The sequence below is a fragment of the Heterodontus francisci genome, chromosome 13, assembly GCF_036365525.1.
Source record: "Heterodontus francisci isolate sHetFra1 chromosome 13, sHetFra1.hap1, whole genome shotgun sequence".
Lineage (NCBI taxonomy): Eukaryota > Metazoa > Chordata > Chondrichthyes > Heterodontiformes > Heterodontidae > Heterodontus > Heterodontus francisci.
The window spans coordinates 41971819-41996567 of record NC_090383.1 but is presented as its reverse complement, the minus strand read 5'-3'; the positions used below and the strand labels follow the sequence as shown (position 1 = coordinate 41996567).

The 24749-nt window shown below is 52.8% G+C and overlaps 1 protein-coding gene across 14 annotated transcripts in view; it reads right to left on the bottom strand.

The window, feature by feature from the left end:
* The window catches only part of dop1a (DOP1 leucine zipper like protein A), a 555441-nt gene that overhangs the window by 401852 nt on the left and 128840 nt on the right, over positions 1 to 24749 (bottom strand). Inside the window, exon 1 of one of the 14 annotated variants that reach the window (XM_068044710.1) lies at positions 20673 to 20750. The exons of the other annotated variants lie outside the window; for them this stretch is intronic. The gene's annotated coding sequence lies outside the window, so the exon portion shown is untranslated. Of the gene's footprint in view, positions 1 to 20672; positions 20751 to 24749 lie in introns of those variants that run through there. 14 annotated transcript variants of the gene reach the window in all.

Here is a 24749-nt window from a genome sequence, read left to right as displayed (position 1 = left end):
CCGCTCACTCTCTCACTCTCCCCGCTCACTCTCTCACTCTCCCCGCTCACTCTCTCACTCTCCCCGCTCACTCTCTCACTCTCCCCGCTCACTCTCTCACTCTCCCCGCTCACTCTCTCACTCTCCCCGCTCACTCTCTCACTCTCCCCGCTCACTCTCTCACTCTCCCCGCTCACTCTCTCACTCTCCCCGCTCACTCTCTCACTCTCCCCGCTCACACTCTCACTCTCCCCGCTCACACTCTCACTCTCCCCGCTCACACTCTCACTCTCCCCGCTCACTCTCTCACTCTCTCCCGCTCACTCTCTCACTCTCCCCGCTCACTCTCTCACTCTCCCCGCTCACTCTCTCACTCTCCCCGCTCACTCTCTCACTCTCCCCGCTCACTCTCTCACTCTCCCCGCTCACTCTCTCACTCTCCCCGCTCACTCTCTCACTCTCCCCGCTCACTCTCTCACTCTCCCCGCTCACTCTCTCACTCTCCCCGCTCACTCTCTCACTCTCCCCGCTCACTCTCTCACTCTCCCCGCTCACTCTCTCACTCTCCCCGCTCACTCTCTCACTCTCCCCGCTCACTCTCTCACTCTCCCCGCTCACTCTCTCACTCTCCCCGCTCACTCTCTCACTCTCCCCGCTCACTCTCTCACTCTCCCCCGCTCACTCTCTCACTCTCCCCGCTCACTCTCTCACTCTCCCCGCTCACTCTCTCACTCTCCCCGCTCACTCTCTCACTCTCCCCCGCTCACTCTCTCACTCTCCCCGCTCACTCTCTCACTCTCCCCGCTCACTCTCTCACTCTCCCCGCTCACTCTCTCACTCTCCCCGCTCACTCTCTCACTCTCCCCGCTCACTCTCTCACTCTCCCCGCTCACTCTCTCACTCTCCCCGCTCACTCTCTCACTCTCCCCGCTCACTCTCTCACTCTCCCCGCTCACTCTCTCACTCTCCCCGCTCACTCTCTCACTCTCCCCGCTCACTCTCTCACTCTCCCCGCTCACTCTCTCACCTCTCCCCGCTCACTCTCTCACTCTCCCCCCTCTCTCTCTCGCTCTCTGCCTCTCTCTCTCGCTCACTCTCCATGTCTCTGTCGCTCTCCCCACTCACTCTCCGTGTCTGTCGTTCTCCCCCTCTCACTCTCCGTCTCTCCTTCTCTCTCCCCAGTCACTCCATCTCTCCCTCTCTCTCCCCAGTTGCTCCGTCTCTTCCCCCCCCCCGCTCTCTCTCTTTCCCTGCTCCCTCTCCATGCACTCTCTCCGTCTCTCTATCTCTCTCCCTGTCTCTGACTCTCCTCTCTTTCTCAGTCCCCGCTCTCTCTAGGGCTCTCCTCCCTCCCCGTTCTCTGTCCGCGTCTCTCCTCTTTCTGTTTCTCCTTGTCTCTCCTCACTCTCTCTCTGTCTAGCCATCTCTCCCATCTCTATCAGCATCTCTCCCCACTCAGTGTCTCTCCTTCTCTCTCCGTTTGTCCTTCCTCCCTGCTCACTATCCATCTCTCCTTCTTTCTCCCCGCTCACTCACCGTCTCCCTCCATCTCTCCGTCGCTCTTTTACTCCCCGCTTTCTCCGTCTCATTCTCACTCCCCGTTCTCTCAGTCTCTTATCCTCTCTCCCTGCGCTCTCTGTCTCGAATTCTCTCGCCCCTCTCTCCCCGCACGATCCACGTCGCTCCCCCTCCCTCTCTCTCCGCGCGATCCACGTCGCTCACCCTCCCTCTCTCCGCGCGACCCACGTCGCTCCCCCTCCCTCTCTGCCTGCGCGACCCACGTCGCTTCCCCCTCCCGCTCTGCCCGCGCGACCCACGTCGCTTCCCCCCTCCCGCTCTGCCCGCGCGACCCACGTCGCTCCCCCCCCTCTCTGCCTGCGCGACCCACGTCGCTCCCCCCCCGCTCTCTGCCCGCACGCTATCTCTCCCCGTACATTCTGTTTCTCTCTCCCCGCGCTCTCCGTCTCTCTCCCCGCGTGCTCCGTCTCTCTCTCTCTCCCCGCGCGCTCCGTCTCTCTCTCTCTCTCCCCGCGCGCTCCGTCTCTCTCTCTCTCTCCCCGCGCGCTCCGTCTCTCTCTCTCTCTCCCCGCGCGCTCCGTCTCTCTCTCTCTCCCCGCGCGCTCCGTCTCTCTCTCTCTCTCCCCGCGCGCTCCGTCTCTCTCTCTCTCTCTCCCCGCGCGCTCCGTCTCTCTCTCTCTCTCCCCGCGCGCTCCGTCTCTCTCTCTCTCTCCCCGCGCGCTCCGTCTCTCTCTCTCTCTCCCCGCGCGCTCCGTCTCTCTCTCTCTCTCCCCGCGCGCTCCGTCTCTCTCTCTCTCTCCCCCGCGCGCTCCGTCTCTCTCTCTCTCTCCCCGCGCGCTCCGTCTCTCTCTCTCTCTCCCCGCGCGCTCCGTCTCTCTCTCTCTCTCTCTCCCCGCGCGCTCCGTCTCTCTCTCTCTCTCTCTCCCCGCGCGCTCCGTCTCTCTCTCTCTCTCTCCCCCGCGCGCTCCGTCTCTCTCTCTCTCTCTCCCCGCACGCTCCGTCTCTCTCTCTCTCTCTCTCCCCGCGCGCTCCGTCTCTCTCTCTCTCTCTCTGCGCGCTCCGTCTCTCTCTCTCTCTCTCCCCGCGCGCTCCGTCTCTCTCTCTCTCTCTCCCCGCGCGCTCCCCCTCCCTCTCTCTCTCCCCGCGCGCTCCCTCTCTCTCTCTCCCCGCGCGCTCCCTCTCTCTCTCTCCCCGCGCGCTCCCTCTCTCGCGCTCCCCGCGCGCTCCCTCTCTCTCTCTCCCCGCTCACTCTCTCACTCTCCCCGCTCACTCTCTCACTCTCCCCGCTCACTCTCTCACTCTCCCCGCTCACTCTCTCACTCTCTCACTCTCTCACTCTCCCCGCTCACTCTCTCACTCTCCCCGCTCACTCTCTCACTCTCCCCGCTCACTCTCTCACTCTCCCCGCTCACTCTCTCACTCTCCCCGCTCACTCTCTCACTCTCCCCCGCTCACACTCTCTCTCCCCGCTCACACTCTCACTCTCCCCGCTCACACTCTCACTCTCCCCGCTCACACTCTCACTCTCCCCCGCTCACACTCTCACTCTCCCCGCTCACACTCTCACTCTCCCCGCTCACACTCTCACTCTCCCCGCTCACACTCTCACTCTGCCTCTCTCTCTCGCTCACTCTCCATGTCTCTGTCGCTCTCCCCACTCACTCTCCGTGTCTGTCGTTCTCCCCTCTCACTCTCCGTCTCTCCTTCTCTCTCCCCAGTCACTCCATCTCTCCCTCTCTCTCACCAGTTGCTCCGTCTCTTCCCCCCCCCGCTCTCTCTCTTTCCCTGCTCCCTCTCCATGCACTCTCTCCGTCTCTCTATCTCTCTCCCTGTCTCTGACTCTCCTCTCTTTCTCAGTCCCCGCTCTCTCTAGGGCTCTCCTCCCTCCCCGTTCTCTGTCCGCGTCTCTCCTCTTTCTGTTTCTCCTTGTCTCTCCTCACTCTCTCTCTGTCTAGCCATCTCTCCCATCTCTATCAGCATCTCTCCCCACTCAGTGTCTCTCCTTCTCTCTCCGTTTGTCCTTCCTCCCTGCTCACTATCCATCTCTCCTTCTTTCTCCCCGCTCACTCACCGTCTCCCTCCATCTCTCCGTCGCTCTTTTACTCCCCGCTTTCTCCGTCTCATTCTCACTCCCCGTTCTCTCAGTCTCTTATCCTCTCTCCCTGCGCTCTCTGTCTCGAATTCTCTCGCCGCTCCCTCCCCCCTCTCCCCCCGCACTCTCCGCCTCTCTCCCACCGCGATCCACGTCGCTCCCCCTCCCTCTCTCTCCGCGCGATCCACGTCGCTCACCCTCCCTCTCTCCGCGCGACCCACGTCGCTCCCCCTCCCTCTCTGCCTGCGCGACCCACGTCGCTTCCCCCTCCCGCTCTGCCCGCGCGACCCACGTCGCTCCCCCATCTGCCCGCGCGACCCACGTCGCTCCCCCCCTCTCAGCCTGCGCGACCCACGTCGCTCCCCCCTGCTCTCTGCCCGCGCGACCCACCTCGCTCCCCCCCTCTCTGCCCGCACGCTATCTCTCCCCGTACATTCTGTTTCTCTCTCCCCGCGCTCTCCGTCTCTCTCTCTCTCGCCGCGCGCTCCGTCTCTCTCTCCCCGCGCGCTCCGTCTCTCTCTCTCCCCGCGCGCTCCGTCTCTCTCTCTCCCCGCGCGCTCCGTCTCTCTCTCTCCCCGCGCGCTCCGTCTCTCTCTCTCTCTCCCCGCGCGCTCCGTCTCTCTCTCTCTCTCCCCGCGCGCTCCGTCTCTCTCTCTCTCTCCCCGCGCGCTCCGTCTCTCTCTCTCTCTCCCCGCGCGCTCCGTCTCTCTCTCTCTCCCCGCGCGCTCCGTCTCTCTCTCTCTCTCTCCCCGCGCGCTCCGTCTCTCTCTCTCTCCCCGCGCGCTCCGTCTCTCTCTCTCTCTCCGCGCGCTCCGTCTCTCTCTCTCTCTCCCCGCGCGCTCCGTCTCTCTCTCTCTCTCTCCCCGCGCGCTCCGTCTCTCTCTCTCTCTCTCCCCGCGCGCTCCGTCTCTCTCTCTCCCTCCCCGCGCGCTCCGTCTCTCTCTCTCCCTCCCCGCGCGCTCCGTCTCTCTCTCTCCCCGCGCGCTCCGTCCCTCTCTCTCTCCCCGCGCGCTCCGTCCCTCTCTCTCTCCCCGCGCGCTCCCTCTCTCTCTCTCCCCGCGCGCTCCCTCTCTCTCTCTCCCCGCGCGCTCCCTCTCTCTCTCTCCCCGCGCGCTCCCTCTCTCTCTCTCCCCGCGCGCTCCCTCTCTCTCTCTCTCCCTGCGCGCTCCCCTCTCTCTCTCTCTCCCCGCGCGCTCCCTCTCTCTCTCTCTCCCCGCGCGCTCCCTCTCTCTCTCTCTCCCCGCGCGCCTCCCTCTCTTTCTCTCTCTCCCCGCGCGCTCCCTCTCTTTCTCTCTCTCCCCGCGCGCTCCCTCTCTCTCTCTCTCCCCGCGCGCTCCCTCTCTCTCCCCGCGCGCTCCCTCTCTCTCCCCGCGCGCTCCCTCTCTCTCCCCGCGCGCTCCCTCTCTCTCCCCGCGCGCTCCCTCTCTCTCCCCGCGCGCTCCCTCTCTCTCCCCGCGCGCTCCCTCTCTCTCTCTCTCCCCGCGCGCTCCCTCTCTCTCTCCCCGCGCGCTCCCTCTCTCTCTCCCCGCGCGCTCCCTCTCTCTCTCTCTCTCCGCGCGCTCTCTCTCTCTCTCTCTCTCTCTCCCCGCGCGCTCCGTCTCTCTCTCTCTCCCCGCGCGCTCCGTCTCTCTCTCTCTCCCCGCGCGCTCCGTCTCTCTCTCTCTCCCCGCGCGCTCCGTCTCTCTCTCTCTCTCTCCCCGCGCGCTCCGTCTCTCTCTCTCTCTCTCCCCGCGCGCTCCGTCTCTCTCTCTCTCTCTCCCCGCGCGCTCCGTCTCTCTCTCTCTCTCTCCCCGCGCTCCGTCTCTCTCTCTCTCTCTCCGCGTGCTCCGTCTCTCTCTCTCTCTCTCCGCGTGCTCCGTCTCTCTCTCTCTCTCCCCGCGCGCTCCGTCTCTCTCTCTCTCCCCGCGCGCTCCGTCTCTCTCTCTCTCCCCGCGCGCTCCGTCTCTCTCTCTCTCCCCGCGCGCTCCGTCTCTCTCTCTCTCTCCCCGCGCGCTCCGTCTCTCTCTCTCTCTCCCCGCGCGCTCCGTCTCTCTCTCTCTCCGCGCGCTCCGTCTCTCTCTCTCTCCCCGCGCGCTCCTTCTCTCTCTCTCTCCCCGCGCGCTCCGTCTCTCTCTCTCCCCCCGCGCGCTCTGTCTCTCTCTCTCCCCCCGCGCTCCGTCTCTCTCTCTCCCCGCGCGCTCCCGTCTCTCTCTCTCCCCGCGCGCTCCGTCTCTCTCTCTCCCCGTGCGCCCCGTCCCTCTCTCTTCCCCGCGCGCTCCCCCCCTCTCTCTCTCTCTCCCACCCCCCCCGCGATCCACGTCGCTCCCCCTCTCTCCCCGCGCGATCCACGTCGCTCCCCCTCCCTCTCTCTCTCTCCGCACGATCCACGTCGCTCAACCTCCCTCTCTCTCCGCGCGACCCACGTCGCTCCCCCCACTCTCTGCCCGCTCGCTGTCTCTCCCCGTATATTCTGTTTCCATCTCCCCGCGCGCTCCGTCTCTCTCTCTCTCTCCCCGCGCGCTCCGTCTCTCTCTCTCTCTCCCCGCGCGCTCCGTCTCTCTCTCTCTCTCCCCGCGCGCTCCGTCTCTCTCTCTCTCTCCCCGCGCGCTCCGTCTCTCTCTCTCTCCCCGCGCGCTCCGTCTCTCTCTCTCTCTCCCCGCGCGCTCCGTCTCTCTCTCTCTCTCCCCGCGCGCTCCGTCTCTCTCTCTCTCTCCCCGCGCGCTCCGTCTCTCTCTCTCCCCGCGCGCTCCGTCTCTCTCTCTCCCCGCGCGCTCCGTCTCTCTCTCTCCCCGCGCGCTCCGTCTCTCTCTCTCTCTCTCTCTCCCCGCGCGCTCCGTCTCTCTCTCTCTCTCTCTCTCCCCGCGCGCTCCGTCTCTCTCTCTCTCTCTCTCTCTCTCCCCGCGCGCTCCGTCCTCTCTCTCTCTCTCTCCCCGCGCGCTCCGTCTCTCTCTCTCTCTCTCCCCGCGCGCTCCGTCTCTCTCTCTCTCTCTCTCCCCGCGCGCTCCGTCTCTCTCTCTCTCTCTCTCCCCGCGCGCTCCGTCTCTCTCTCTCTCTCTCTCTCTCCCCGCGCGCTCCGTCTCTCTCTCTCTCTCTCTCTCCCGCGCGCGCATCCGTCTCTCTCTCTCTCTCTCTCCCCGCGCGCTCCGTCTCTCTCTCTCTCTCTCCCCGCGCGCTCCGTCTCTCTCTCTCTCTCCGCGCGCTCCGTCTCTCTCTCTCTCTCTCTCCCCGCGCGCTCCGTCTCTCTCTCTCTCCGCGCGCTCCGTCTCTCTCTCTCTCTCCCCGCGCGCTCCGTCTCTCTCTCTCTCCCCGCGCCGCTCCGTCTCTCTCTCTCTCCCCGCGCGCTCCGTCTCTCTCTCTCTCCCCGCGCGCTCCGTCTCTCTCTCTCTCTCCCCGTGCGCTCCGTCTCTCTCTCTCTCTCCCCGCGCGCTCCGTCTCTCTCTCTCTCTCCCCGCGCGCTCCGTCTCTCTCTCTCTCTCCCCGCGCGCTCCGTCTCTCTCTCTCTCTCCCCGCGCGCTCCGTCTCTCTCTCTCTCTCCCCGCGCGCTCCGTCTCTCTCTCTCTCTCCCCGCGCGCTCCGTCTCTCTCTCTCTCTCCCCCGCGCGCTCCGTCTCTCTCTCCCCGCGCGCTCCATCTCTCTCTCTCCCCGCGCGCTCCGTCTCTCTCTCTCCCCCCGCGCGCTCCGTCTCTCTCTCTCTCTCCCCGCGCGCTCCGTCTCTCTCTCTCTCTCCCCCGCGCGCTCCGTCTCTTTCCCCCGCGCGCGCTGTCTCTCTCTCCGCACGTGCTCCGTCTCCGAGCGCTCTGTCTCTCTCTCCGAGCGCTCTGTCAGTCTCTGTCTCCTCGCACGCTCTGTCAGTCTCTCATCCCACATGCTCTGTCTCTTGCCCTCCCCACACGCTTTCTGTCTCTCACTCCTCACTCTCTGCTCCCAGTTTCACATCTGTGTACTCACCAGAAATGTGGATAATAAAGGCAGGCTGTGAATGTTGCCTTTCCGCTGGGAGCGCCATGTCGTGTGGGAACAGGGTCTAACAAACCTATATGTTTAGTTTAGTTTAGTTTAGAGATACAGCACTGAAACAGGCCCTTCGGCCCACCGAGTCTGTGCCGACCATCAACCACCCATTTATACTAATCCTACACTAATTCCATATTCCTACCACATCCCCACCTGTCCCTATATTTCCCTACCACCTACCTATACTAGGGGCAATTTATAATGGCCAATTAACCTATCAACCAGCAAGTCTTTGGCATGTGGGAGGAAACCGGAGCACCCGGAGGAAACCCACGCAGACACAGGGAGAACTTGCAAACTCCACACAGGCAGTACCCAGAATTGAACCCGGGTCGCTGGAATTGTGAGGCTGCGGTGCTAACCACTGTGCCACTGTGCCGCCCTATCTGCCTGCCAAGGTCATACAGCCACAGAGTTAAACAGCACAGGAACAGGCCCTTCGGCCCATTGTGTCTGTGTCAGCCATCATGCACCTATCTATTCTAATCCCATTTTCCAGCACTTGGCCCATAGCCTTGTATGCTATGGCGTTTCAAGTGCTTATCTGAATACTTCTTAAATGTTGTGAGGGTTCCTTCCTCTACCACCTTTTCAGATTCCAACCACCCTCTGGGTAAAAAAGCTTTTCCTCAAACCCCCTCTAAACCTCCTGCCCCTCACCTTAAATCTATGCCCCCTTGTTATTGACACATGCGCTAAGGGAAAAAGTTTCTTCCTATCTACCCTATCTATGCCCCTCAATTTTAGATACCTCAATCAGGTCCCCCCCTCAGCCTTCTCTGCTCTAAGGAGAGCAACCCTAGCCTGTCCAGTCTCTTTTCATAGCTGAAATGCTCCAGCCTTTTGCACAAAGACTATCCCAGTTAATATTGGGGAAGTTGAAATCCTCTACTATTATTACCCTATTATTTTTACACCTCTGAGATCTGCCTACACTTCTGCTCCTCTTTTATCTCCCTGACTGTCGTACACGCCCAGTGAAGTGATTGCCCCTTTTTTATTTTTAAGTTTGACCCATATGGCCTCATTCGAGGAACCTTCTAAGATATTATGCCTTCCTCCTGCAGTAATTGACTCCTTGATCAGTAGTGCAATGCCACCTCTTCTTTTACCCTGCCCGCCACCCCCCACCCACATGAAGAGTCTATACCCTGGAATATTGAGCTGCCAGTCCTGCTCTTCCCTTGATCATGTCTCTGTGATAGCAATATCACATTCCCACGTGTTAATCAACACCCTCAATTCATCGGCCTTACTCCTTGCATTAAAATAAATGCAATCCAGCCTTGCATTATTTGCTTGTGCCTTAACAGGTCTATATTTGCTCTGCCTTGCAGACTGACTTCGTTTCTCTTCTATATTTGGCTGTGCATCACCCCCTACTGTATCTCCACTCTGTATCCCATCCCCCTGTCAAATGAGTCTAACCGTGACCCACCACCGCCACCCCCACCCCCACCAACAGCACTAACAAGCCTCCGTGCAAGGATGTTGGTCCCGTTCCAGTTCAGGTGCAACCCGTCCGACTTGTACAGGTTCCACCTTTGCCAGAAACAGACCCAGTGATCCAGGAAAATAAATCCCTCCCTCCTGCACCATCTCTTCAGCCATGCATTCATCTGTTCTATCCTCCTATTCCTAAACTCATTAGCACGTGGCACCAACAGGTCCTGCTTTTTAATCTGCTGCCTAGCTGCCTAAATTCTTGTTGCAGGACCACATCCTCTTTCTACCTCTGTCGTTGGTACCAATGTGAACCACGACCTCTGACCCTCCCTTCAGAATGTCCTGCAGCCGCTGCATGACATCCTTGACCCGAACACCAGGGAGGCAACATACCATCCTGGAGTCATGTTTGAGGCCACAGAAACACCTCTCTGTACCCCTGACGATAGAAACCCCTATCACTATAGCTCTCCCACTCTTTTTGCAGGTGCCTGACATTCTGGCAGTTTACATCCACAGGCCGGATAGAAACCTTTGGAGGACCAGATTCTGGCCTGTGGGCCATATGTTGGAGCTATACAATGCCCTGGTTAGACCACACCTGGAGCACTGCGAGCAATTTTGGGCACCACAGCTTAGGAAGGCCTTGAAGGGAGTGCACTGTAGATTTCGCAGAATGATACCTGGAATCCAAATTATGAAAAAGGATTACACAAACTAGGGTTGTATTCCCTTAACAAAAGGTGAAGTCACACGGGATCAGAGGTGAGCTGGCAAGATGGATACAGAACTGTCACAGAAGACAGAGGGTATCAATGGATGGGTGTTTTTCTGAATGGAGGAATGTGACTAGTGGTGTTCCGCAGGGATCAGCGCTGGGACCTTTGCTGTTTGTAGTATATATAAATGATTTGGAGGAAAATGTAGCTGGTCTGATTAGTAAGTTTGCGGACGACACAAAGGTTGGTGGAGTTGCGGATAATGATGAGGATTGTCAGAGGATACAGCAGGATTGGAGACTTGGGCGGAGAAATGGCAGATGGAGTTTAATCCGGACAAATGTGAGGTAATGCATTTTGGAAGGTCTAATGCAGGTGGGAGGGACACAGTAAATGGCAGAACCCTCAGGAGTATTGACAGGCAGAGAGATCTGGGCGTACAGGTCCACAGGTCACTGAAAGTGGCAACGCAGGTGGATAAGGTAGTCAAGAAGGCATACGGCATGCTTGCCTTCATCGGTCGGGGCATAGAGTATAAAAATTGGCAAGTCATGTTGCAGCTGTACAGAACCTTAGTTAGGCCACACTTAGAATATTGCGTGCAATTCTGGTCGCCACACTACCAGAAGGACGTGGAGGCTTTGGAGAGGGTACAGAGGAGGTACACCAGGATGTTGCCTGGTCTGGAGGGCATTAGCTATGAGGAGAGGTTGGATAAACTCAGATTGTTTTCACTGGAACGACAGAGGTGGAGGGCCGACCTGATAGAGGTTTACAAAGTTATGAATGGCATGGACAGAATGGATAGGCAGAAGTTTTTTCCCAGGGTGGAAGAGTCAGTTACTAGGGGACATAGGTTTAAGATGCAAGGAGCAAAGTTTAGAGGGTATGTGCGAGGCAAGGTTTTTACACAGAGGGTGGTGAGTGCCTGGAACTTGCTGCCAGGGGAGGTGGTGGAAGCAAATATGATAGTGACGTTTAAGAGACATCTTGACAAATACATTTAAAGGAAGGGAATAGAGGGATATGGGCCCCGGAAGTGCAGAAGGTGTTAGTTTACGCAGGCATCAAGATCGGCACAGGCTTGGAGGGCCGAATGTCCTGTTCCTGTGCTGTACTGTTCTTTGTTCTTCGTTGTTGTTTGTAATTTAGACAGTTGTGATTTGATATAAGTTTTTAAGATATGGGGAGCAGATGGGGTAGATGGAATGTTACTACTGCCGCTGGTTGGGGAGTCTGAGACTAGGAGGTAAAGTCTAAAAATTAGAGCCAGAACTTTCAGACTTTTATTTGCGAGTGCTGTTGGGAGGAGTTTAAACTAATTTGGCAGGGGGAGGGGACACAGACTCCTAGCAGAATAGGGACACAGCTAAGCACAGGAAAGCAAACAAGTCAGAGGGAATACAGCGGAAGTAAGTTTCAAGAGAGTAAGACCAGGATGGAAGGCCTCTACTTTAATGCCAGGAGTATTGCAGGTAAAAAGGATGAGTTAAGGGCAATGATTGGCACATGGAATTGTGATATAGTAGCCATCACAGAGACATGGTTGAGGGAGGGGCAGGATTGGCAGCTCAATATCCCGGGATACAGAACCTTCAGGCGAGACAGAGGAAGGGGTAAAAGAGGAGGGGGCATTGCAATATTAGTTAAGGAGTCAGTTATTGCAGTAAGGAGAGATGATATCTTGGAGGGGGCATCAAATGAAGCTATATGGGTAGAATTTAGGAATAAAAAAGGGACAGCCACATTGCTAGGTGTTTATTATAGACCCACAGATAGTCAGCGGGAAATTGAGGAGCAAATATGTGCGCAATTTGCAGAGGTGTGTAAAAATAATAGGGTAATTATATTAAGTGATTTTAACTTTCCCAACATTAATTGGGATAGTCATCGTGTTAAGGGCTTAGATGGAGTGGAGTTCTTAAAATGTATACAGGAGAACTTTTTAGCTCAATGTGTAGAGGATCCAACAAGGGAGGATGCAATGCTGGACCTAATTCTGGGGAATGAAGCCAGACAGGTGGTTGATGTGTTGGTGGGGGGCATTCTGGTGATAGCGACCACAACATGGTACAATTTAAGCTGGTTAAGGAGAAAGGAGTTGCAAAAAAAGGTTTTGGATTGAGGGAGAGGGAATTTTAGTAAAATAAGGCAGGATCTGGCCAAGGTAGACTGGAAAGAGTTACTTGTCGGGAAACCTACAGAAGAGCAGTGGGGGGCATTCAAAAAGGAAATGGGGAGGGTACAGGCCCAACATGTTCCCTCGAGGGTAATAGGTAGGAGCAGCAAGCCCAGAGAACAATGGATGACCAGAAACATTCAGGGTATGATGAGAAGGAAAAGAGAGGCTTTTAGCAAATACAAGGAGAACAAATCAATGGAGGCATTAGTGGAATACAGAAAGTGTAGGATGGAGCTTAAGAAAGCAACTAGGAGAGCAAAGAGGGGTTTTGAGAAAGCTCTGGCTGGTAAATGTAGGGAAAATCCCAAGATATTCTATACGGAGATCAATGGGAAGAGGGGGAAATTTGTGGGTGGAGCCAGAGGACATTGGTAGGGTGTTGAACGAATACTTCACATCTGTCTTCACCCAAGAGAATGAGGATGCAGATATGGAACTTAGAGAGAGAGACTTTTGGGACGTTTAAAATAACTTGCCTTTCATTGCAGCAGCTTTTTCGGGAGCAGAGAGTGCGAGCGAGTGAGCAGCTGGGAAGGTCAGTTTAAAGGAAACTTAATTTCTTGTTGTTTTCGGCGGAGACCAGGGGGCTGCTGGGTAAGTAAAACCCTATATATTTGGGCCGTTTCTGAACCCGAGACACTACACTTGTAGTGTCTCCCAACCGCCCTCCTCCTCTAACCAAAAAAAAAGGACTCGGTGGTGTGTAGATAAGGTAAGGCTTTTTCTATTTCTCTTTTTTTTTATTGCGTGATTGGTTAAAAACTTTTCGTTCCTTTTTCATTTCACTAAGTTTAAGCTTAAGATTAAAAATGGCAGGAGATCTCAGACCCGTGACATGCTCCTCTTGCTCAATGTGGGAGCTCAGGGACATGACTGATGTCCCTGACTCCTTCACATGCAGGAAGTGTGTCCAGCTGCAGCTCTTTTTAGACCGCATGACGGCTCTGGAGCTGCGGATGGACTCACTTTGGAGCATCCGCGATGCTGAGGAGGTCGTGGATAGCACGTTAAGCGAATTGGTCACACCGCAGATTAGGATTGCTGAGGGAGAAAGGGAATGGGTGACCAAAAGGCAGAGAAAGAGCAGGAAGGCAGCGCGGGTGTCTCCTGCGGTCATCTCCCTCCACAACAGGTATACCGTTTTGGATACTGTTGAAGGAGATGGCTCACCAGGGGAAGGCAGCAGTAGCCAGGATCAAGGCACCGTGGCTGGCTCTGCTGTTCAGAAGTGCGGGAAAAAGAGTGGAAGGGCGATAGTCGTAGGGGATTCGATTGTAAGGGGAGTAGATAGGCGGTTCTGTGGTCGAAAACGAGACTCCCGAATGGTATGTTGCCTCCCAGGTGCACATGTCAGGGATGTCTCAGATCGGCTGCAGAACATTCTGAAGGGGGAGGGTGAACAGCCAGTTGTCGTTGTGCACATAGGCACCAATGATATAGGTAAAAAAGCGGGATGAGGTCCTACAAGCAGAATTTAGGGAGTTAGGAGCCAAGTTAAAAAGTAGGACCTCAGAGGTAGTAATCTCAGGATTGCTACCAGTGCCACGTGATAGTCAGAGTAGAAATGAAAGAATAGTCAGGATGAATGCATGGCTTGAGAGATGGTGCAGGAGGGAGGGGTTCAGATTTTTGGGACATTGGGACCGGTTCTGGGGGAGGTGGGACTAATACAAATTGGACGGTCCACACCTGGGCCGGACTGGAACCAATGTCCTTGGGGGTGCTTTTGCTAACGCTGTTGGGAAGTGTTTAAACTAATGTGGCAGGGGGATGGGAACCAAATGAGGTCAGTGGAGAGTAAGGAGGTAGTAACTAAAGCCTGTAAGGAACTAGATGATGAAGTCAGCGTGACTAAGGGAAAGAGTAGGCAGGGAGCAGATGATGAAAGCAAAGGGACTTGTGGTCTGAGGTGTATTTGTTTTAATGCAAGAAGTGTAGTAGGTAAGGCAGATGAACGTAGAACTTGGATTAGTACCTGGGAGTATGATGTTATTGCTATTACTGAGACTTGGTTGAGGGAAGGGCATGATTGGCAACTAAATATCCCAGGATACCGATGCTTCAGGCGGGATAGAAAGGGAGGTAAAAGGGGTGGAGGAGTTGCATTACTGGTCAAAGAGGATATCACAGCTGTGCTGAAGGAAGGCACTATGGAGGACTCGAGCTGTGAGGCAATATGTGAGGCCTCTTCTGCACTGTATTATTCTGTGATTCTGTGACAGAAATTAGAAAACACTTCACACTCAAAGAGTGGCAGAAGTTTGGAGCTCGCTTCTGCAAACAGCAATTGATGCTAATTTTAAATCTGAAGTTGACAGATTTTTGTCTTCAGAGATATGGAGCAAAGGTGGGTATATCGAGTTAGGTTGAAGATCAGCTATGATCTCATTAAATGGCAGAATGGGCTTGAGGGGCTATATGGCCTACCCCTGTTCCTATGCCTGATTATGTGCTAAGCCAATGTCCACACACATGTGTACTTTTATCTGGGGTCACTGTACAGTCTTGCTACAATTCCACAAGGCTTTGGTGAGACCACATCTGGAGTACTGTACAGTTTTTCTCTCCATCTCTAAGGCGGTATTGAAAGGTTCACTCAATGGGTTCCTGGGATGAGAGTGTCATTTGTGACTCTGATAAGAGCTGTTTTCATGCTCTGGAGGGGGCAGAAATCTGACTGGAAGTATTCACACTATAGGAAGGATGTGATTGCACTGGAGAGGGTGCAGAGGAGATTCACCAGGACGTTGCCTGGGCTGGAGCTTTTCAGCTATGAAGAGACACTGAAAAGTCCAGGGTTGTTTTCCTGAGAACAAAGAAGGATGAGAGAGGACATGATTCAGGTATACAAAATTATGAGGGGCATTGATAGGTTAGATAGGAAGAGACTTTTTCCCTTAACAGAGGGGTCAATAATCAGGCAGCATAGATTAAAGGTAAGGGGCAGGAGGTTAGAGGGGATTTGAGGTTGGAATCTGCAATACACTGCCTGAAGGGGTGGTAGAGGCAGGAACCCTCATAACATTAAAGAAGTATTTAGATGAGCACCTGAAACGCCATAGCATACAAGGCTACGGGCCAAGTGCTGGAAAATGGGACTAGAACAGTTAGGTGCTTGATCGCCGGCATGGACACGAAGGGCCTATTTCTGTGATGTATAACTCTATGACTCATTAGAATGTACCAGAGAATACATTGAGACAGTCTTGTGACTGTCCATCTCTGTGAAAGCTGTGAGTTTTCCTTGGACAATAGACAAGCCAGTGAATCAAACTGTGCAGAAGCCAGAAGGGCTGTCTCTCTGTCTCTCCTGAAGGCCTGGTGGGACCTGCGAAGCCTAGCTGCCGGTTGCCAGATCAAAGACAAAGATACCAGGGGAACAAAGTCATCTACAAATCTACCTCCAAAGAAAACCCTGAACCAGGTGGGCCTGCCAGAAAGTGCACTTCTACCAGCCAAAGACGTCAAGAACACAATTTCAGCCGGAAGACAACAGAATCACCCAACTCTACAAACTCTATTAATTTTTATTTGTTCTGGACTCTAATCCAACCAAAAATCTACTCCTCATCACTCTGTACTCTATTTGTGTCTGTGTGATTCTTGTGTGAGTATGTGCATGAATGTGTAGTGTAATTTTATTATTTTAGAACATAGAACAGTACAGCACAGTACAGGCCCTTCGGCCCACGATGTTGTGCCGAACCTTTAACCTACTTGAAGATCAAACTACCTACATACCCTTCATTCTACTATCCATGTACCTATCCAAGAGTCGCTTAAATGTCCCTAATGTATCTGCTTCTATTACCACCGCTGGCAGTGCATTCCACGTACCCACCACTCTCTGTGTAAAGAACCTACCTCTGACATCTCCCCGAAACCTTCCTCCAATCACCTTAAAACTATGCCCCCTGGTGATAGCCCTTTCCGCCCTGGGAAAAAGTCTCTGGCTATCCAATCTATGCCTCTCATCATCTTGTACCCCTCTATCAAGTCACCTCTCATCCTTCTTCGTTCCAATGAGAAAAGCCTTAGTACCCTCAACCTTTCTTCGTAAGACATGCCCTCCAGTCCAGGCAGCATCCTGGTATATCTCCTCTGCACCCTCTCTAAAGCTTCCACATCTTTCCGATAACGAGGCGACCAGAACTGAACACAATATTCCAAGTGTGGTCCAACCAGGGCTTTATAAAGCTGCAGCATAACCTCGCGGCTCTTAAACTCAATCCCCCTGTTAATGAAAGCCAACACCCCATACGCCTTCTTAACAACCCTATCAACTTGGGTGGCAACTTTGAGCAATCTATGGACATGGACCCCAAGATCCCTCTGTTCCTCCACACTGCCAAGAATCCTGTCTTTAAGCCTGTATTCTGCATTCAAATTCGACCTTGCAAAATGAATCACTTCACACTTTTCCAGGTTGAACTCCATCTGCCACTTCTCAGCCCAGCTCTGCATCCTGTCAATGTCCCATTGCAACCTACAACAGCCTTCCACACTATCCACAACTCCAGCAACCTTCGTGTCATCGGCAAACTTCCTAACCCAGCCTTTCACTTCCTCATCCAAGTCATTTATAAAAATCACAAAGAGAAGAGGTCCCAGAACAGATCCCTGCGGAACACCACTGGTCACCGAGCTCCAGGCTGAATACTTTCCATCTACTACCACCCTCTGTCTTTTTTGGGCCAGCCAATTCTGTATCCAGACAGCCAAATTTCCCTGCATCCCATGCCTCCTTACTTTCTGAATGAGCCTACCATGGGGAACCTTATCAAACGCCTTGCTAAAATCCATATACACCACATCCACTGCTCTTCCTTCATCAATGTGTTTTGTCACATCCTCAAAGAATTCAATAAGGCTTGTGAGGCATGACCTGCCCCTCACAAAGCCATGCTGACTGTCTCTAAACAAACCATGCTTTTCCAAATAATTATAAATCCCGTCTCTCAGAATCCTCTCCAATAATTTGCCCACTACCGACGTAAAACTGACTGGTCTATAATTCCCAGGGTTATCCCTATTCCCTTTCTTGAACAAGGGAATAACATTTGCCACTCTCCAATCATCTGGTACCACTCCAGTGGACAGCGAGGACGCAAAGATCATCGCCAAAGGCGCGGCAATCTCTTCCCTCGCTTCCCGTAATATCCTTGGGTATATCCCATCTGGCCCCAGGGACCTATCTGTCCTCATGCCTTTCAAAATTTCCAACACATCCTCTCTCTTAACATCAACCTGTTCGAGCATATCAGCCTGTTTCACGCTGTCCTCACAAACGACCAGGTCCCTCTCACTAGTGAATACTGAAGCAAAGTATTCATTTAGGACCTTCCCTACCTCCTCCGACTCCAGGCAAAACTTCCCTCCACTATCCCTGATTGGCCCTACCCTCACTCTGGACATCCTCTTGTTCCTCACATAAGTGTAGAACGCCTTGGGATTTTCCTTAATCCTACCCGCCAAGACTTTTTCATGTCCCCTTCTAGCTCTCCTAAGTCCATTCTTCAGTTCCTTCCTGGCTAACTTGTAACCCTCTAGAGCCCTGTCTGACCTTGCTTCCTCAACCTTCAGAAAGCTTCCTTCTTCCTCTTGACTAGCTGTTCCACATCTTTTGTCATCCAAGGTTCCTTCACCCTACCATCCCTTCCTTGCCTCATCGGGACAAACCTATCCAGCAGTCGCAGCAAGTGCTCCCTAAACAACCTCCACATTTCTGTCGTGCATTTCCCTGAGAACATCTGTTCCCAATTTATGCTCCCCAGTTCCTGCAATTGTAATTCCCCCTCCCCCAATTAAATATTTTCCCATCCCGTCTGCTCCTGTCCCTCTCCATGACTATAGTAAAGGTCAGGGAGTTGTGATCACTATCACCGAAATGCTCTCCCACCGAGAGATCTGCCACCTGGCCTGGTTCGTTGCCAAGCACCAAATCCAACATAGCCTCCCCTCTAGTCGGCCTATCTACATATTGAGTCAGGAAACCTTCCTGGACACACCTGACAAAAACTGCTCCATCCAAACTATTTGCACTAAGGAGGTTCCAATCAATATTTCTTCTTTCTTTCTTTCTTTGGCCTCCTTGTCTCGAGAGATTAGGGAAGTTGAAATCACCCATGACCACACCGTTACTTCTGCTCATTTCCAAAATCTGCCTCCCAATCTGTTCCTCCGTGTCTCTGTTGCTATTGGGGGGTCTATAGAAAACTCCCAATAAAGTAGCTGCTCCTTTCCGGTTTCTGACTTCCACCCATAATGACTCAGTAGACAAACCCTCCTCGACGACCTCCCTTTCTGCAGCTGTGATACTATCCCTGATTAGCAATGCCACTCCACCACCTCTTTTCCCTCCCTCCCTATTCCTTTTGAAACATCTAAACCCCGGAACATCCAACATCCATTGCTGCCCCTGTGATATCCAAGTCTCCGTAATGGCCACGACATCGTAGCTCCAAGTACTGATCCATGCTCTAAGTTCATCACCCTTATTCCTGACACTTCTTGCGTCAAAATAGACACACTTCAACCCATCATACTGGCTGCAACTTTGCCCCGTCAACTGTCTAACCTTCCTCACAGACTCTCTGCACTCTGTCTCTGCCTGTTCAACAGCTACCCCATCCACTGATCCGTAGCTCCGGTTCCCATCCCCCTGCCAAACTAGTTTAAACCCTCCCGAAGAGCTCTAGCAAACCTCCCGCCCAGGATATTGGTGCCCCTTCAGTTCAGATGCAACCCGTCCTTCTTGTACAGGTCCCACCTTCCCCAGAAGGTATCCCAATGATCCACATGTCTGAAGCCCTCCCTCCTACGCCAGCTCTGTAGTCACGTGTTCAGCTGCACTCGCTTCCGGTTTCTAGCCTCACTAGCACGTGGCATCGGTATCAATCCTGAGATTACTATTCTGCTCGTCCTGCCTTTTAGCTTCCAACCTAACTCCCTATATTCGCTTTTCAGGTCCTCATCCCTTTTCCTAGCTATGTCATTGGTACCGATGTGTACCACGACTTCTGGCTGCTCCCCCTCCCCCTTAAGAATCCCGTAGACTCGATCCGAAACATCCCTGACCCTGGCACCTGGGAGGCAACATATCATCCAGGACTCTCGTTCGCGTCCACAGAATCTCCTGTCTGTTCCTCTAACCATTGAATCTCCTATCACTATCGCTCTCCTATTCTCCCCCCTTCCCTTCTGAGCCGCAGAGCCAGGCTCAGTGCCAGAGACCTGGCCACTGTGGCTTTCCCCTGGTAGGTCGTTCCCCCCAACCGTATCCAAAACGGTATACTTAATATTGAGGGGAACGGCCACAGGGGATCCCTGCACTGTGCGCCTATTCCCTTTCCCTCCCCTGACGGTCACTCAGCTACCTTTATCCTGTGACTTAGGTGTCATTACTTCCCTATAACTGTTCTCTATCACCCCCTCAGCCTCCCGCATGATCCGAAGTTCATCCAGCTCCAGTTCCCTAACGCGGTCTGTGAGGAGCTGGAGTTGGATGCACCTCACAGGTGAAGTCAGCAGGGACACAGGTGGTGACCCTTACCTCCCACATCCTGCAAGAGGAGCATGCAACTGCCCTAGCTTCCATCCCCTCTGCTCTAAATTGAAAACAGAGAATAAAAACAAATAAAGGAAAACCTTACCTTACCAAACGCTCCACACAAGGGTCTTTTTTTTTGGTTAGAGGAGGAGGATGGGTGGGAGAAACTGCACGTGTAGTGTTTCGGGATTAGCCACTGCCCGAATATCTAAGTTCACTTACCCAGCAGTCCCAGTGTCCGCGTCCGCCGAATCGCGAGGTAAGTACTTTATAGTGAAACTTACCTTCCCGGCTGCCCCCTGGCTCGCACTATCACCGCTACCGCTGATCAAAATTTAGATTGGGTTTAGGTGGTTCAGTGTAATAAATTCACTTTTTAATTGTTTAAACTCAAGAAAGCCTGTCTGATTGGTTCTTTCACGATAACAAAGCTAAAAGGTAAAACACTCACTCAAGTGGTAAGCATATCCACTGTTTAAAAAAGGAATAAATTGTGTTGCGGTCAAATAAAAGGACAGCCCTCCTCGCCTGGCTGTAACATTCTTTTTCCTACTGCTCTTACGTGGTGAATTCCCGTGGCTTGAGCAGAGGTAGAAGCTTCTAACTGCTGGGTGTTGAAGCTTCTGAGGGCCAAGCCGCAGATTGTTCCACCTCCACCCGTGCAGACACAAACTCCGCTATTGGGAGACGAGAGCAGCATGTCATGTTGCTGACTGAGGGAGTAAACTGGATGAGAAATAAGAGCTCTTGCAGTGGAGCTCCCACTTCCACGTACCGCCGTGTCATCATCACTCTCATGGGCCAGCTGTGCTTCACTCCTACCACTCTGCCAGAGAGCAGCTTGGTGCAGCTCAGTGACAAACTGCAAGGCCAAGGCTAAGATGTCTCATCATCTTATTTAAAACGGCAGACATGCTGGCATCTAGAGCCTGCATGGCCATAATCAAGGTCAGCATGGAGTCATTTGATTGTCATGATTGATGTCCCACAGAGTTGGTCACGCCACCATGCAAAGAAGGCATCCTTGCAACGCACTACATCATCACATCAAAACATTCATGCTTGAGGTAAACTGCTCCATTATTTCTGCAATCACAGTCAGTGTGTGCGTGGAAGTCCTGCAAGTACATCACAGATTTTATGCCGCCCCTCAATGATTATCCTTTTCATTGATGGCACTCCAGGATTTAGTACCTATGTCCAGCTGAGCAGAATTGGAAAGGTCTGCACCCTCTGAGACAGACTTTCCACAGCTGTCTCTGCCACCACTGTCTGCTCTTGGTCACTTGCGAACTAAGTAAAAATCAAGCTGTTTAACTGGACGCACCAAAGTGCAAGTATCTGCACTGACACTCCAGTGACTGCTGCTATACACGTATAGGTGCTGGAGGAGAGAAAAAATATGAATTAGCATTGGTAATGTAACAATGTTGCAACTTATCATTATGAAGGCAATCATATTTCTCTCACTGTTGAAATGAAACCAACATGACTGAGTGGTGTATGACATGTGGGTCTCTAATATTTAATTATGCCACCAGGTGGCTGGGAGGTCTCAATCCCTCCATTTCCAACGGTCAGGGGTGCTGAAAAGCCACTGATCGCCAATGCATGACTCCACTGTAGTTGTTAACGGGGAACTCAGTGGAAGACCACTTTTGATTTTCTCCCTTTCCCTCTTCCTGAAAAGGGAAAAGAACATACCCTGAGTGACTGTACTGGCATGTGATCACGCAATGGATGGTGAGGGGAACGAGCAGGAGAGGCAGGAAATTGCAAAAGGATCACAGTCAGTGCAGGTGGCAGATGAACAGATGGGAATGTGAGGAAGTGAACAGGAGAATGACTGGTGCAGTTCCAAGGTTAGTGAGTGGGAGGAGCAACAGGGTACAGTGGGATGGCATGGGCGGGGCATGGCAGCAGTAGTGGTGAGGGAGAAATGATAAGCACAACCGGTAAATGTGTAACTGTACTCACCTTACCTGATCTGATGCAATAAAGTGCTTCCTGCACTGATTCAAGCAGCGTGGCACAATGCTCCTGCTGCCAATCTCCTCAGCTACATCCAGCCACGGCTTCTTTGTTGCAACAGCGGATTTCTTCTTCCTGTCGCTGGGCAGAGTACCACTCTCTGACTCCTCATTGCACGCAGGTGCATCAAGTGATTTATCATTAAATCAAGGCACAGCCGTTGAGTGTCTTGAAACTTCACCCTCTCTTCATTCAAACTGCTAACTCCTCCAAATTCCACCTTTGGATTGGCCATGAAAGACATCCTTGCAAAGCACTACAACATCACATCAACACATTCATACTTGAGGTAGACTGCTCCATTATTTCTGCAATTGTGGTTAATGTGTGTGTGGAAGGGCTGAAACTACATCACAGATTTTCTGCTGCCCCTCAATGATTATCCTTTTCATTGATGGCACCCCAGGATTCAGTATCTGTGCCCAGTTGAGCAGAACTGTGTGTCATACAAGTTGGTACCAAGTCCAGTGCCGCACATATTTATGCGAAACTCAGAAGTTCCATTCTAATTAGGTAGTAGGGTTAAAATGCCACAGAGAGACTCAAAGTTCTTGCGGGATTCTCTTCCCCCACCCCCACTCTGAACAGATCTCGGACCTGTAGTTCCTCTTGTAAATTATGGAAACAAGTCAGCCGATGTGCACACATCATGGTCCCACAAAGAACAATGAGATACATGACCAGATAATCTGCTTTAGTAATGTTAGCCAGGATACTGGGAGAATCCCAACATTGACTGGGATTCACTTAGTGTCAGAGGTCTAGATGGAGCAGAATTTGTAAGGAGCATCCAGGAGGGTTTTCTCGAGCAGTATGTAAATAGTCCAACTCGGGAAGGGGCCATACTGGACCTGGTGTTGGTGAATGAGCCCGGCCAGGTGGTTGAAGTTTCAGTAGGGGACTACTTTGGGGATAGTGATCACAATTCCGTAAGTTTTAGAATACTCATGGACAAAGACGAGAGTGGTCCTAAAGATGTCTCATCATCTGATTGCAGCAGCTTTTTCGGGAGCAGAGTGTGAGCGAGTGAGCAGCTGGGAAGGTCAGTTTGAAAGTAAATTTAATTTCCTTTTGTTTTTCGGCGGAGGCCAGGGGGCTGCTGGGTAAGTAAAACACTATATATTTGGGCGGTTTAAAATAACTTTCCTTTCATTGCAGCAGCTTTTTCGGGAGCAGAGTGTGAGCGAGTGAGCAGCTGGGAAGGTCAGTTTGAAAGTAAATTTAATTTCCTTTTGTTTTTCGGCGGAGGCCAGGGGGCTGCTGGGTAAGTAAAACACTATATATTTGGGCGATTTAAAATAACTTTCCTTTCATTGCAGCAGCTTTTTCGGGAGCAGAGTGTGAGCGAGTGAGCAGCTGGGAAGGTCAGTTTGAAAGTAAATTTAATTTCCTTTTGTTTTTCGGCGGAGGCCAGGGGGCTGCTGGGTAAGTAAAACACTATATATTTGGGCGGTTTAAAATAACTTTCCTTTCATTGCAGCAGCTTTTACGGGAGCAGAGTGTGAGCGAGTGAGCAGCTGGGAAGGTCAGTTTGAAAGTAAATTTAATTTCCTTTTGTTTTTCGGCGGAGGCCAGGGGGCTGCTGGGTAAGTAAAACACTATATATTTGGGCGGTTTAAAATAACTTTCCTTTCATTGCAGCAGCTTTTACGGGAGCAGAGTGTGAGCGAGTGAGCAGCTGGGAAGGTCAGTTTGAAAGTAAATTTAATTTCCTTTTGTTTTTCGGCGGAGGCCAGGGGGCTGCTGGGTAAGTAAAACACTATATATTTGGGCGGTTTAAAATAACTTTCCTTTCATTGCAGCAGCTTTTTCGGGAGCAGAGTGTGAGCGAGTGAGCAGCTGGGAAGGTCAGTTTGAAAGTAAATTTAATTTCCTTTTGTTTTTCGGCGGAGGCCAGGGGGCTGCTGGGTAAGTAAAACACTATATATTTGGGCGGTTTAAAATAACTTTCCTTTCATTGCAGCAGCTTTTACGGGAGCAGAGTGTGAGCGAGTGAGCAGCTGGGAAGGTCAGTTTGAAAGTAAATTTAATTTCCTTTTGTTTCTCGGCGGAGGCCAGGGGACTGCTGGGTAAGTAAAACACTATATATTTGGGCGGTTTAAAATAACTTTCCTTTCATTGCAGCAGCTTTTTCGGGAGCAGAGTGTGAGCGAGTGAGCAGCTGGGAAGGTCAGTTTGAAAGTAAATTTAATTTCCTTTTGTTTTTCGGCGGAGGCCAGGGGGCTGCTGGGTAAGTAAAACACTATATATTTGGGCGGTTTAAAATAACTTTCCTTTCATTGCAGCAGCTTTTTCGGGAGCAGAGTGTGAGCGAGTGAGCAGCTGGGAAGGTCAGTTTGAAAGTAAATTTAATTTAATTTTGTTTTTCGGCGGAGGCCAGGGGGCTGCTGGGTAAGTAAAACACTATATATTTGGGCGGTTTCTGAACCCGAGACACCACACTTGTCGTGTCTCCCAACCGCACTCCTCCTCTAACCAAAAAAAAAAGGACTCGGTGGGGTGTTTATAAGGTAAGGCTTTTTCGATTTCTCTGGTTTTATTGTGATTGGTAAAAACTTTTCGTTCCTTTTTCATTTAACTAAGTTAAGCTTAAGATTAAAAATGGCAGGAGATCTCAGACCCATGTCATGCTCCTCTTGCTCAATGTGGGAGCCCAGGGACATGGCTGATGGCCCTGACTCCTTCACGTGCAGGAAGTGTGTCCAACTGCAGCTCTTGTTAGACCGCATGACGGCTCTCGAGCTGCGGATGGACTCACTTTGGAGCATGCGCGATGCTGAGGAGGTCGTGGATAGCACGTTTAGTGAATTGGTCACACCGCAGATTAGGATTGCTGAGGGAGAAAGGGAATGGGTGACCAAAAGGCAGAGAAAGAGCAGGAAGGCAGCGCAGGAGTCCCCTGCGGTCATCTCCCTCCAAAACAAGTATACCGTTTTGGATACTGTTGAGGGAGATGGCTCACCAGGGGAAGGCAGCAGTAGCCAGGTCCATGGCACCGTGGCTGGCTCTGCTGTTCAGAAGGGCGGGAAAAAGAGTGGAAGGGCTATAGTCGCAGGAGATTCGATTGTAAGGGGAGTAGATAGGCGGTTCTGTGGTCGAAAACGAGGCTCCCGAATGGTATGTTGCCTCCCAGGTGCACGGGTCAGGGATGTCTCAGATCGGCTGCAGAACATTCTAAAGGGGGAGGGTGAACAGCCAGTTGTCATTGTGCACATAGGCACTAATGATATAGGTAAAAAA